This window comes from Saimiri boliviensis, chromosome 12 (assembly GCF_048565385.1).
Source record: "Saimiri boliviensis isolate mSaiBol1 chromosome 12, mSaiBol1.pri, whole genome shotgun sequence".
Lineage (NCBI taxonomy): Eukaryota > Metazoa > Chordata > Mammalia > Primates > Cebidae > Saimiri > Saimiri boliviensis.
Window position 1 is genome coordinate 64497238 of NC_133460.1, and position 11496 is coordinate 64508733.

The 11496-nt window shown below is 47.7% G+C and overlaps 1 non-coding gene across 1 annotated transcript; it reads left to right on the top strand.

Moving 5' to 3' along the window:
• The first annotated feature begins 10412 nt into the window (after window positions 1-10412).
• On the top strand, window positions 10413-10553 carry LOC141580742 (U4 spliceosomal RNA). Its single transcript, XR_012513035.1, has one exon. It is a non-coding gene; the product is annotated as a U4 spliceosomal RNA (small nuclear RNA).
• Window positions 10554-11496: the final 943 nt, after the last annotated feature.

Genomic DNA, 11496 nt, shown 5'->3' on the forward strand with positions numbered 1-11496 from the left:
ACGGCAGGTGGAAGTTTAGGTTATTTGGGATTACTAAGTTACAGCAATGAAATTTATGAATGAATTAGCCGGGTGAGTGAATAAATGACTGGGTAAAGAAGACTTACCTGAAGCCAGGTGCGGTGACTCACACCTGTAATCCCAGCACTTTGGGAGGCCGAGGTGGGCGGAGCACCTTTGGTCAGACATTTGAGACCAACCTGACCAATGTGGAGAAACCCCGTCTCTACCAAAAAAAGAAAAAAATACCAAATTAGCCGGGCGTGGTGGTATATTCCTGTGATCCCAGCTACTCGGGAGGCTGAGGCAGGAGAATCACTTGAACCTGAAAGGTGGAGGTTTCAGTGAGCCGAGGTTACGCCATTGTACTCCCACCTGGGTGACAGGAGCGAAACTCCATCTCAAAAAACAAAAAACAAAAAACAAAAAAACGACTTACCTGTAATTCCGAGGCCCTCTGCCCTCACCTGTAGTCAGGGCAGGAAGGATGACAGGTGTGGATGGGAAGGCATCACTGCAGGTGCTCACCTGTCTGGCTGGAAACCCCGTGTGGACAGGCAATGCAGCCACAGCAGCTGGTGTGCTTCCCTCCTTCGGGGGCTTCCTGAGTCCACGGCCACACCAGAGGTCGCACCTGAGGGAATCCAAAACGGAACACGAGGGATGTGTCATCACAACTGAGCAGTATGCACAGCAGTGGAGGTATCTAACAGGAAAGGTAGTTCTAACAGGAAAGGGTTTGGGTTTGGGTGTTTTCCTTTTTTGAGACAAGGTCTCACTCTGCTGCCCAGGCTGGAGCACGGTGGTGCAGTCACTGCTCACTGCAGCCTCAACCTCCCAGGCTCAAGCATTCCTCCTGCCTCAAGCTCCCGAGTAGCTGGAAGTACAGATGTGTGTCACCACATCCGGCTCATTTTTGTTTTTTCTGTAGAGACAGGGGTTCTGCCATGTTGCCCAGGCTGGTCTCGAATTCCGGGTCTCAAGCAGTCTTCCTGCCAGCCTCCCAGAGTGCTGGAATTACAAGCGTGAGCACCTGCACCTGGCCAATAGTATGGGTCTGTTTTTGTTTTGTTTTGTTGGTTTTTTTTTTTGTTTTTGAGACAGAGTCTTGCTCTGTCACCCAGGCTGCTGGAGTGCAGTGGCACAATCTTGGCTCACTGCAGACTCTGCCACCTGGGTTCAAGTGATTCTCCTGCCTCAACCTCCTAAGTAGCTGGGATTACAGGAACCCACCGCCGCATCCAGCTAATTTTTGTATTTGTAGTAGAGACAGGGTTTCACCATGTTGGTCGGGCTGGTCTCAAATTCCTGACTTCGTGATCCACCTGCCTTGGCCTCCCAAAGTGCTGGGATTACAGGTGTCAGCCACCGCACCTGGCTAGTATGGTTTTTCGAAAGACAAAATGGTTTACAAATCATGATTCAAAAGAACAGTAGCTAAATGAAATTAAAGTCCATGTTAGTAAGGAAACATCACATGCCAATGCTTCCTGTGAGGCAGATGGCACAACTGATCAAAGGCTCATGTAGAATTGATATGACCTTGCTAAGTTCTCCAGCCCTATTTCAGATTCAAAGATTTACATTTTTGGAATCAACCAATTAATTGATAAAGCATCAAAGTCCACATTCTAACCTATTATAAATATTTGAAAGCACCTTCATCTGGACATTGGACAGTTAGTTGAAAATCCTAGACAGTTAAGCAGGTCATGTATAATATTTGTGGACATTGAGATGCAGGGAAGGGCCAGGTATGGTGGCTCTTCCTCTTGGGAGGAAGCCTCTTGGGAGGCTGAGGCAAGTGGTTTACCTGAGGTCAGGAGTTTGAGACCAGCCCGGCCAACATGGTGAAACCCTGTCTCTACTATAAATGCAAAAATTAGCCAGGAATAGTGGCACACATAGTCCCAGCTACTCAGGAGGCTGAGGCAGGATAATCGCTTGAACACGGGAGGCAGAGGTTGCAGCATTGAGCTGAGATCATGCCACTGCACTCCAGCCTGGGTGACATAGCCAGACTCTAGCTTAAAAAAAAAAGAAAAAAAGGTCTGGCATGGTGGCTCACACCTGTAATCCCAGCACTTTGAGAGGCTGAGGTGGGTGGGTCACGAGGTCAGGAGTTCAAGACCAGTCTGGCCAACATGGTGAAACCCCATCTCTACTAAAATACAAAAACTAGCTGGTGTGGTGGTATGTCCCTGTAGTCCCAGCTACTCAGTGGGTTGAGGCAGGAGAATCATTTGAACCCAGGTGGTGGAGGTTGCAGTGAGGTGAGATCTTACCACTGCACTTCAGCTTGGGCAACAGAGCAAGACTCCATCTTAAAAAAAAACATCCAGGGAGGGTGTGACTTTCAGAGCTTAGAGCAGGCACACATTAAGTGTTAACGTTACTCAAGAATCCAGCGACTCCTTGTGACATCCTGCTGTGCAGCAAATTCTGGACCCCATGGAGATGGAGACACAAACCGCCACCTTCAGAAACTTTAGTCCCCAAAAAGTCATCGCACTTCAGAATGTCACATCCTGCCAGGTGTTCTCTTCTTCTCTGAGACTTGCTCCCGGCAGTATTGTTAGCCCGGCTGCCTCTCAGGGAGTGCAACTGGGAGAGATGCGTGTTCACATCATGCAACACGAATTCAAACAATAAAACAGCCACACCACCTGTGGAGGTTTGTTTTGCAGACCCTGACTTAGGCACAGATGAATGAATGCACTCACAACCAGTACAGTGATTTTGAATGGGGTAGGAATGTTTGTTAATTGCTTTTAGAGGGCGGTTTTAGCAAACCCAACCATGACTCCCTGTACCTTCTTATATTTATTTGGTATAGATTGAATAACAGAGGCTTTAAGTTAACACACTTTTGGATAATTAACATGGTTGATAGAGTGGTTTTGAATGATAAAACTTTTGGTCTTGGGCCCAGAGAAAACACCCTACACGTGTCATTCCCCTTCGACCTCCGGCTGAGAGGGCTGTTCAGCACAGGGTTTACATGAGTGAGCAGTTAGAATAGAGACAAAGGGATGTGGGTAAACAGGCCACTGGGGAAGCTTGATTGTCCCTATCTTTCACCCTATGACTTAAATTTTAACGTAATGAACTGGCTGCCTTTAGCCCATTCCATTAAAGCCTTTCTGCCTTCCAAAAGGTTTGAGACTATAAATTTCTAACTTTCCCTAATATTTTCCTCCTATTTTGCCAGCCACTCTGAGTAAATCCCAATGTGCGGTGAAAACCACATTTGAAAAATGTAGGTTCTGGTTCTGTGGAAAATCGCTTGCATCCCCAGCATTCAACTCTAAAAAGACAAGTATTTATACTGAGAGCGCAGAATTTTGTGACTATAATAAAAGATAATATGAGAGACTCCTGGCAAAATTTAATGCATGAAAATGCTCATACGTAGATTGCAGACAAACATGTACATGTTAATGGAAGTGCCAGTCACACTTGGATCTTGTAATCAGGAGGCCGTCATCGCACCCTGTGAACGTGAGAACCTAGTTCCAATTCAGCTACTGCTGACAAAGCTTGGGTCATGTGCTTGGTCACAGCTTCCGCTTGCCTCATAATCTTTGTCTTTTATTTTTATTTTTGAGATGGAATCTCGCTCTGGCCCAGGCTGGAGTGCAGTGGAGTGATCTCGGGTCACTGCAACTTCCACCTTCCGGGTGTTGAAAATTCATGCTTTGAATGAAGAGGCCCCCCCCCCCAGACAGGCTTTGTGTGGGCAACGTGGTTGTTTATTCACCTGGGTGCGGGTCAGCTATGGGTGAAAAGGGTGTTAGCAAAGGGCAGTGGGACGGGAGTTGGCTTTACAGGTTTGGGGTAGGCAGTGGAACATCACAGAGTGAGATCAGTTACAGCGGTGGGGTAGGGGCAAGGAGTGTACATGACCCCAAGTTCAGTTACAGTGGCGGCTGGAGGTGAGGCAGAAGAGCAGTTAAGATGACAGGATGGGTGAGAGGCATTCATATTATCATAAGAACAGTTGAGATGGCAGGGTTGGGTGAGGGGCTTGTCTGGGGAAGTGCTGCTGGGCACTCAGGGATAATGGCGAACACAGGTGAGTGGGTGGGAGACAATCAGCCCAGGCAGGCAGGATGTCAGGCTTGCATATGAAGACCTGACATACCTGTCTTTTTATAGAGAGAGAGAAAGAATTAGAGAAGTGGGGGTGAGCACAGGTTTCTGAGGGTGAGGCTGAAGTTTCTTAAGGTTACTTTGTGCCTGACAGGGACTGCGGGATTGCCTAAAATATTTTTTTTTTCCAGTGGGAGAGACAGGGTGGAAATGGGAACAGGACAGGTGTGCAAATAAGGAAGGTCTGGACAATACATTCTGCCTTACGAATGCTTAAGCTGCTGGGGGACTTCGAGGCGCTGCGCGGTACTGTTGGTCATCCAGAGCAGCATCTGCTGATTTGTGATCATCTGGTTGTGGTTTTGTATGAATTGGGAGACTAAGTAGAAGATACAGGATCCAAACAGGAGAAAAAAGATGGGTATTAAAGAAGTAAGGATTGGGAGGAGCCGTGACTCCAGTTAGACAGCGTCCAGCCCGTCCAGCCAGGTCCAGAATAACAATTTGCCTGCTTCATGCGCTTTCAGGCTCTGTCTCTTCATTTATTGTTGGCATTATATACAAGGCCAGGCTGTTTTACATAAAAACAACATTTTTTCTGGAGCTTTGGACCTGAAAGCCAAGGGAACCAGCAAGGGCTGCTGCTATTACAGGGCTTGGTGAGGTAACTGTGTGGAGGGAGAGCTTTTGTTTTCATGGTGTGTGAGGAAGCCTGCAGCATCTATAAGCAACCGCTCACTTTCATTAACAAGATTGTGTTTGAGAAGAGAACGGGAGCCAGATGAAGAGTGAAATGTCAGCTGTAACTGCATGGAGGAAACGTGTAAATGGGCAACTTAAAGAAAAGCAAGGCAGGTAAAAGTAAATGAGTGCAGTGAATTTGGGCTCAGTTAGGAATAACAGAAACAGACTTTTTGAGGTGTGGTTTAAGCAGTAGGGGCGACTGCTTAAAGCTGGAGAAGGCAAGGGGCTGAATGTAAGTGTGTGAGGTGTAAAGACAAAACTTTGGAGGCGGTGAGAGCTAGAGGGTAAGTGGGGCGGAGCCTGTGATTTTGAGGGATTCTAAGAGTATCAGGGCGGCTGCTGCAAGTTGTCATGACGTCCTGCCCAGGGCTGTGAGGTTAAGTTGTTTGGATAAAAAGGCTGCAGGCCATGGGCCTGGCTCCTATGTGAGAATCCTGACCACACAGCCCTGGACTTTAGCAGTATAGAATCAAAAAGTGTTGAGACAGCTTGAGGAGAGCTAGAGAGGGAGCTGTTTTTAGAGCTGTTTTTTAAGGAGCAAAAGGAGGAGTGAGGAAAGGATTTAGATTTAATAGGGTTGGATAAGTTTTCTTTAGTGAGTTTTTACAATGGCTTAGTTAGACTAGCAAAACCTGGTATCCTGAGGTGAAGTAGCAACCACACCCAGGCAGGAGATAAGCTGTTGTTTGGTGGAGGGGGTTGGGGTTTGGGAAATTTACTGGATGCAGTTGGCCAGGGGAGCATGTGTATGCTGGAGAAGGATTATAATAGATGGGAAGAAATTTGGGCTTCGGGAGGGGATACATGATGTCCCTTTGAGTACAGATGCCGAAGAAGCAGGAGGGTGAATTAAAAGGCCATGCTTCAACAGACAGGTGATAACAGGCTTTACCTTTAAAGGCAGTTGTGGGATGGGGTACGGGGCTGGGCAGGGTAAGTGTGGTTAGGTTCTAAGGGATTGAAGAGGGGTGAGTGACTTGTAGCAATGGATGGGAAGGTGGTGTTTTACACCCTAGGCTTAAGGTTGGGGGACATAAGGGGAGCTATTGAGGGAGGTACGGGTTTGGGGAGCAGGGCAGCAATGAGGTGTGGCTGTAGCCCAGGAACAGTCAAGGAGGCAGACAATTTCCCTAGGCTATCCCGGCCTAACAGGGGAACTGGACAGGTGGGGATGATTAGGAAAGAACATGGAAGGGAGTGCTGGCCTGATCGACACCAGACGTGTGGAAGTTTGAGAGGCCTGGAGGCCTGGCCATCAATTCTCACAACAGCATGGCGGCCAAGTAGACAGGTCCTTGAAAAGAAGGCTGCATGGGGTGGGTGCCTCCATGCTGATTAAGAAGGGGATGGACTTGCCCTTCACATAAGAGTTACCCTAAGTTTGGCATCTGTGAAGGTCCAGGGGGCTTCCAAAATGGTCAGACAGCATCAGTCTTTAGCCGCCAAGCTGAGGGTTGGAGCTTCAGGAGCTCTGGGAGCAGTGACCTGAGTTGGACAGTCAACTTTCTGTGGGGGCCCTGCACAGACGGGGCAGGGCTCAGGAGGAGTCCCGGACTGTGGGCATTCCTGGGCCCAGTGGCCAGCTTTCCGACACGTGAAGCAAGGTCCGGAGGGTTGGATGGATGCGCTGCATCTGAAGTCTGTGAAGTCTGTGAGCCGGTGGTGTGGCTGGTGTTTGTCTTATGGAGGAAGCAGCGTCTGCAGTTCTGAGATGTGCAGTCAGGCAGATTTTTCCCTGTTATTGAACACCTTGAAGGTAAGGTTGCCTAATTCCCGTGGTGGGGTTTGAGGGTCAGAGTTTAATTTCTGCACCTTTTTGTTATGTTGGGGTTGACTGGGTGGTAAAATGCATATTGAGCATTTTTCAGGGGTGAGAGTGGAAGTAAGGATGGCATTTAAGTCACTCCGGGTGAGATTATTGGACTGGGTGAAGTATTGAAGGATCTGATGAAAAGGAGCCTAACCGGTGGTCGATTTGGGAAAGATCAGATAAAGGGAAGGAACGTCACCCTAACTATGCCTTTGGTTCCAGCCACCTCTGGAAGTGGGATTGTTGGGCAGGGGTGCAGGAAGCAGCCGCAAGACTAACTGTAAGCCTGGCCATGTACGAGGTGGGGAGGTGACAGGAGGTGCATGAGGAGGCAGGTTGTGGGCAGAGGAAGAGGAAGGCTCTGGGATGAGGTTAGGTCCTGGATGAGGGCCTAGTTCACAGGTGGGAAGGGCAAAGGTTGAAAGGTTGATGGACAGGGAGGATTCTGGCTAACCCGCAGAGGAAGGAGGGGCAGATGGAAGCCAAGAGAAGGAGTAGAGATTAGGGAGAGATTGGTGTGTAAAAAAAATGCCTGGACATAGGGAATTTTAGACTGTTGGCCTGTGTTGTGACAAAAATTGTCTTAATTTTATAAAATAGAGGTAAAAATGCCAATTTTTGGCCAATTGGAACCATGGTTTAACTTGTATTGTGACCATACAGTGGCCCAGTAAAGAGAACACAGTGTTTACAGAGACGTTTGGCTTTTAGGTTAGGGGACGGTTGGAGAGGTTTGAGGTTCTTTAGAACACAGGCCAGCGGAGAGGAGGAAGGGATAGAGGATGGACGACTGGCCATGGTTCTGGAAAGGCAGCAGAGACAAGGAGAATAGGCACGCAACCCAGCCGCTCAACAGGCACCTCTCGGTGAGCCTGGGTTGAACCTCATCGTTGGTGAGTGGTCAAAGAGAGCGTCCTGTATGTTGATCTGCCACCAATATCAGCCCTGAGCCTGGTGGGCGAGTGACTAGGATAAAGGTCTCCACAATAGCCCAACCCCTGGGGAACCTGGGTCTCTGAATCCGTGACCTATAGAGGGTTTTTCGGGTCCCAAACCTCACGGAAGAACCTGGTTTACCTGATTTTTCTTGTGTTTGTGGTGGAAAAACGACAAAACCGAGAGGGGGAGGAACAGGAAAGGAAAAGATAAAAGAATGGGAAAGCAAATAATGAGACTGCTTACCAAAACAGCTGGTGGTGTGTGTGTGGGCTGGTCTGATGACCTGGGTCGGTAGGTCGATCTCTTCATGGAGGGAGCACAAGAGCAGGGACGGGAGTTTGGTCTCCTGTAGGAGTTCCCCCATCCCGGGTTTTGGTACCAAAATGTTAAATATTCACGCTTTGAATGAAGATATCCCCCAGACAGGCTTTTGTGGGCAAAGTGGCTGTTCGTTTTCCTGGATGCAGGTCAGCTAAGACTGAAAATGGCGTTAGCAAAGAGTAGTGGGATAGGAGTTGGTTTTATAGGTTTGGGGTAGGCAGTGGAAATTTACAGAGTAAGATCAGTTACAGTGGTGGGTAGGGGCAAGGAGTATACATGACCACAAGTTCAGTTACAGTGGTGGCTGGGGTGAGGCAGAAGAGCAGTTAAAATGACAGGATGAGTGAGGGGTATTCACATTCATAAGAAGAGTTGAGATGGCAGGGTTGGGTGAGGGGTTTGTCTGGGGAAGCTCTGCTGGGCGCTAAACAACAATGGTGAACGCAGGTAGGGGGGTGGTGGGAGACGATCAGGAGGCAAGCAGGACTTCAGACTTTCAGGTTCCAGATTTGCATATGGAGACCTGACACCAGGTTCAAGCAGTTTCCTGCCTCCGTCTCCTGAATAGCTGGGATTATAGGTGCCCGCCACCACGCCCGGCTAATTTTTGTGTTTTTAGTAGAGACGGGGTTTCTCCATCTTGGCCAGGCTGATCTTGAACTCCTGACCTCATGATCCACCTGCCTTGGTCTCCCAGAGTGCTGGGATTACAGGTGTGAACCACCGTGCCTGACCACCTCATAGTCTTTGTCTGAAATACAGGGACAGAAGTATACTTCCCATGGCGGTCCAGGGTCTAGTGAGATGAGTTATCAGGTCTCTCAGCAGAGTGACTTGGACAAGGGAGAGGCTCCACAGCTGTCCTCTTTCCTCAGTTGCTAAGAGCGATTGTGAGTGAGACTGGAAAGTAGCCCAGGTGGGAGAGTGGCCGTGTGCAGGGAGGAGGTGACCTGGTGAGGAAGGAGACCCAAGCATCTAAGATCACCGCCCCCTTGACTTTTACACTGTACTTCAACAGAAGTAAAGGCTGGCCGACCGGGTGCCACCTTAGAGATCTCAGGCATGGCATGGGGGAATCTTTCCAGAAGGCGTTGTTTTAACTTACACGAGTTCAAGCCCCCACTCCACACCTACTCCATGGACCAAAACCCTTTCCCATGTAATTTCTAGAACTGTAAACCCAAGACCCTTTCACATGTCGTATCTGGAGCTGTCAGCCTCTGTAAAGCCGGGCTTCTGATTGTTAGAGGAGCTTGGCCACCAGGCAGTTACGCCGCCTTGCTCCAGCACGCCCTCTGCTGGTGACCAGGGGCACTGCAGGGCCGAGGCCGCGCGCCCTCTGGTGGCCGTCCCTCTGCACCACTTGAAGTCGGAGCGCAGTGTTCAGCGCCGTCGTTCTGGAAATGCCAACTGACATGGAGCCCAGTAGCCCGTGTGTTTCCAAAAACGAAGAAGGGAAAATTAATTGGAAACCATAGGAATGAGATAAACATGGATGCACGTTTTACAACTGATGGAAAAATTCACTTAACATAGTCTTTGCGCATAAAATGCAAACTGTCAGAGGCATCTTAACCATAGTGACTTTATTTTAAATAAAAGCTTTAGAAAAAGCTAAATCTGGGCAGGGTGCAGGGCTCACGAGTGTGATCCCAGCACTCTGGAAGGCCAAGGCGGGAGGATCAATTGAGATCAGGAGTTCAAGAGCAGCCTGGGAAAATATCGAGATCCTCATGTCTACAAAAAATATAAAAATTAGCGGGCATGGTGGCTCGTGCCTGTGGTCCCAACTACACAGGAGGCTGAGGTTGGAGGATCACTTGAGCTCAGGGGTTTGAGGCCACAGTGAACCAGCCATCATGCTCACACCACTGCACTCAAGCCTGGGAGACAGAGTGAGACACATTCTCTCTCTCTCTCTCTCTCTCTCTCTCTCTCTCTCTCTCTTTCTCTCTCTCGCTCTCTCTCTCTCTCTCTCTCTCACACACACACACACACACACACACACACTCAGGTTAAATCTGTTGAATTATGTATTTAGGGACTGAGTACCTTTGGTCATAAAATATTTATGGTTGCAGGAACAAGTTAATAACTAAGTACAGACCCAAAACTTATAAAATTATACCAGTACTTTTAAGCAAAAAGCATTCTTAATTTAAAAATAAGTTTTAAAGATAATAGTACACTCCTAAATTATTGTTAAAATCAATAGTAACAGAGAAAAGTAGCAATACTAATAGCCTGACAGAAACTGATCACAATCATTGATAAGAGACAACACTATTCTTAATAACCTATATAAACAAACATTAAATAATTCTGTTTGTACGTTAATGTGCTGGGGTTACAGGTGTGATTACTTAATGTTTACCTTAAGTAAGCACACCTGTAATCCCAGTACTTTGGGAGGCCGAGGAAGGCAGATAACCTGAGGCCAGGAGTTGGACACCAGCATGGCCAACATGGTAAAACCCAGTCTCTACTAAAAATACATAAAAAAAATAGCTTTGCACAGTGGCAGTATCATAGGCAGTGAGGTTTATCTGAGGTGCGATTATTGCTAATTGAAAACTTTTCCCAATACTCCGCTGTGATGACTGGAAATATAGTAAGCATTGGCAATTTTTGGAAGTCTCTACAGGGATGGAATAAAAAAAAATTAAACAAAAAAATAAAAATAAATTAAAATAGAAAAGAAATAAAAAAATTAGCTGGACATGGTGGTGCACATCTGTAATCCTACCTACTTGGGAGGTAGAGGCAGGAGAATCCTTAAACCCAGGAAGCAGAGATTTTAGTGAGCCGAGATCATGTCATTGTGACAAGGGTAAAATTCCGTCTGAAAAAAAATTTTGTTCTTTAAAACAGCTGCGTTCCTCCTCTTGCTTTCTGAGGACTCCCTGCTCTGTCACTTAGTAGTGGCTAATAAACTCTTTTAATGTCACTAGACTGTGCGACTTGCCATAAATTCCATTTCGTGTGAGACCCAAAATCCTGTTGCTGGGGTCTGGGACAAGACCCCTCTTCTGGAGACAAAATTATACTAATTCTTTTCTTTTCTTTTCTTTTCTTTTTTTTTTTTTTTTTGAGACTGAGTCTTGCTCTGTTGCCCAGGCTGGAGTGAAACGGCATGATATTGGCTCACTGCAGCCTGTGCCTCCCAGGTTCAAGCGATTCTCCTGTTTCAGCCTTCTGAATAGCTGGGATTACAGGCGTCTGCCACCACCCTTGCTAATTTTTGAATTTCTAGTAGAGACAGGCTTTTTCAATGTTGGCCAGAGCAGTCTTGACCTCTTGACCTCAGGTGATCCACATGCCTCAACCACCTAAAGTACTGGGCTGACAGGCATGAGCTACCTTGCCTGGTTGGCTTGCAACCTTGGTGATCACTTGGATATGGAGGGTGAAGGAAGAGGCGTGTCACGCAGATATCGTTCTTGGATTACCACCTGAGATATTAGGCACAAGGCTCTATTATTGGTTCGAACCATGAGAGCACCAGTAAACAGCTCCAGGTGGTGTGGAACAACATGCTGTTTTCATGAGCACCTGGGTGCAGACGGGCTGAGGCCTAAAATGGTATCAGC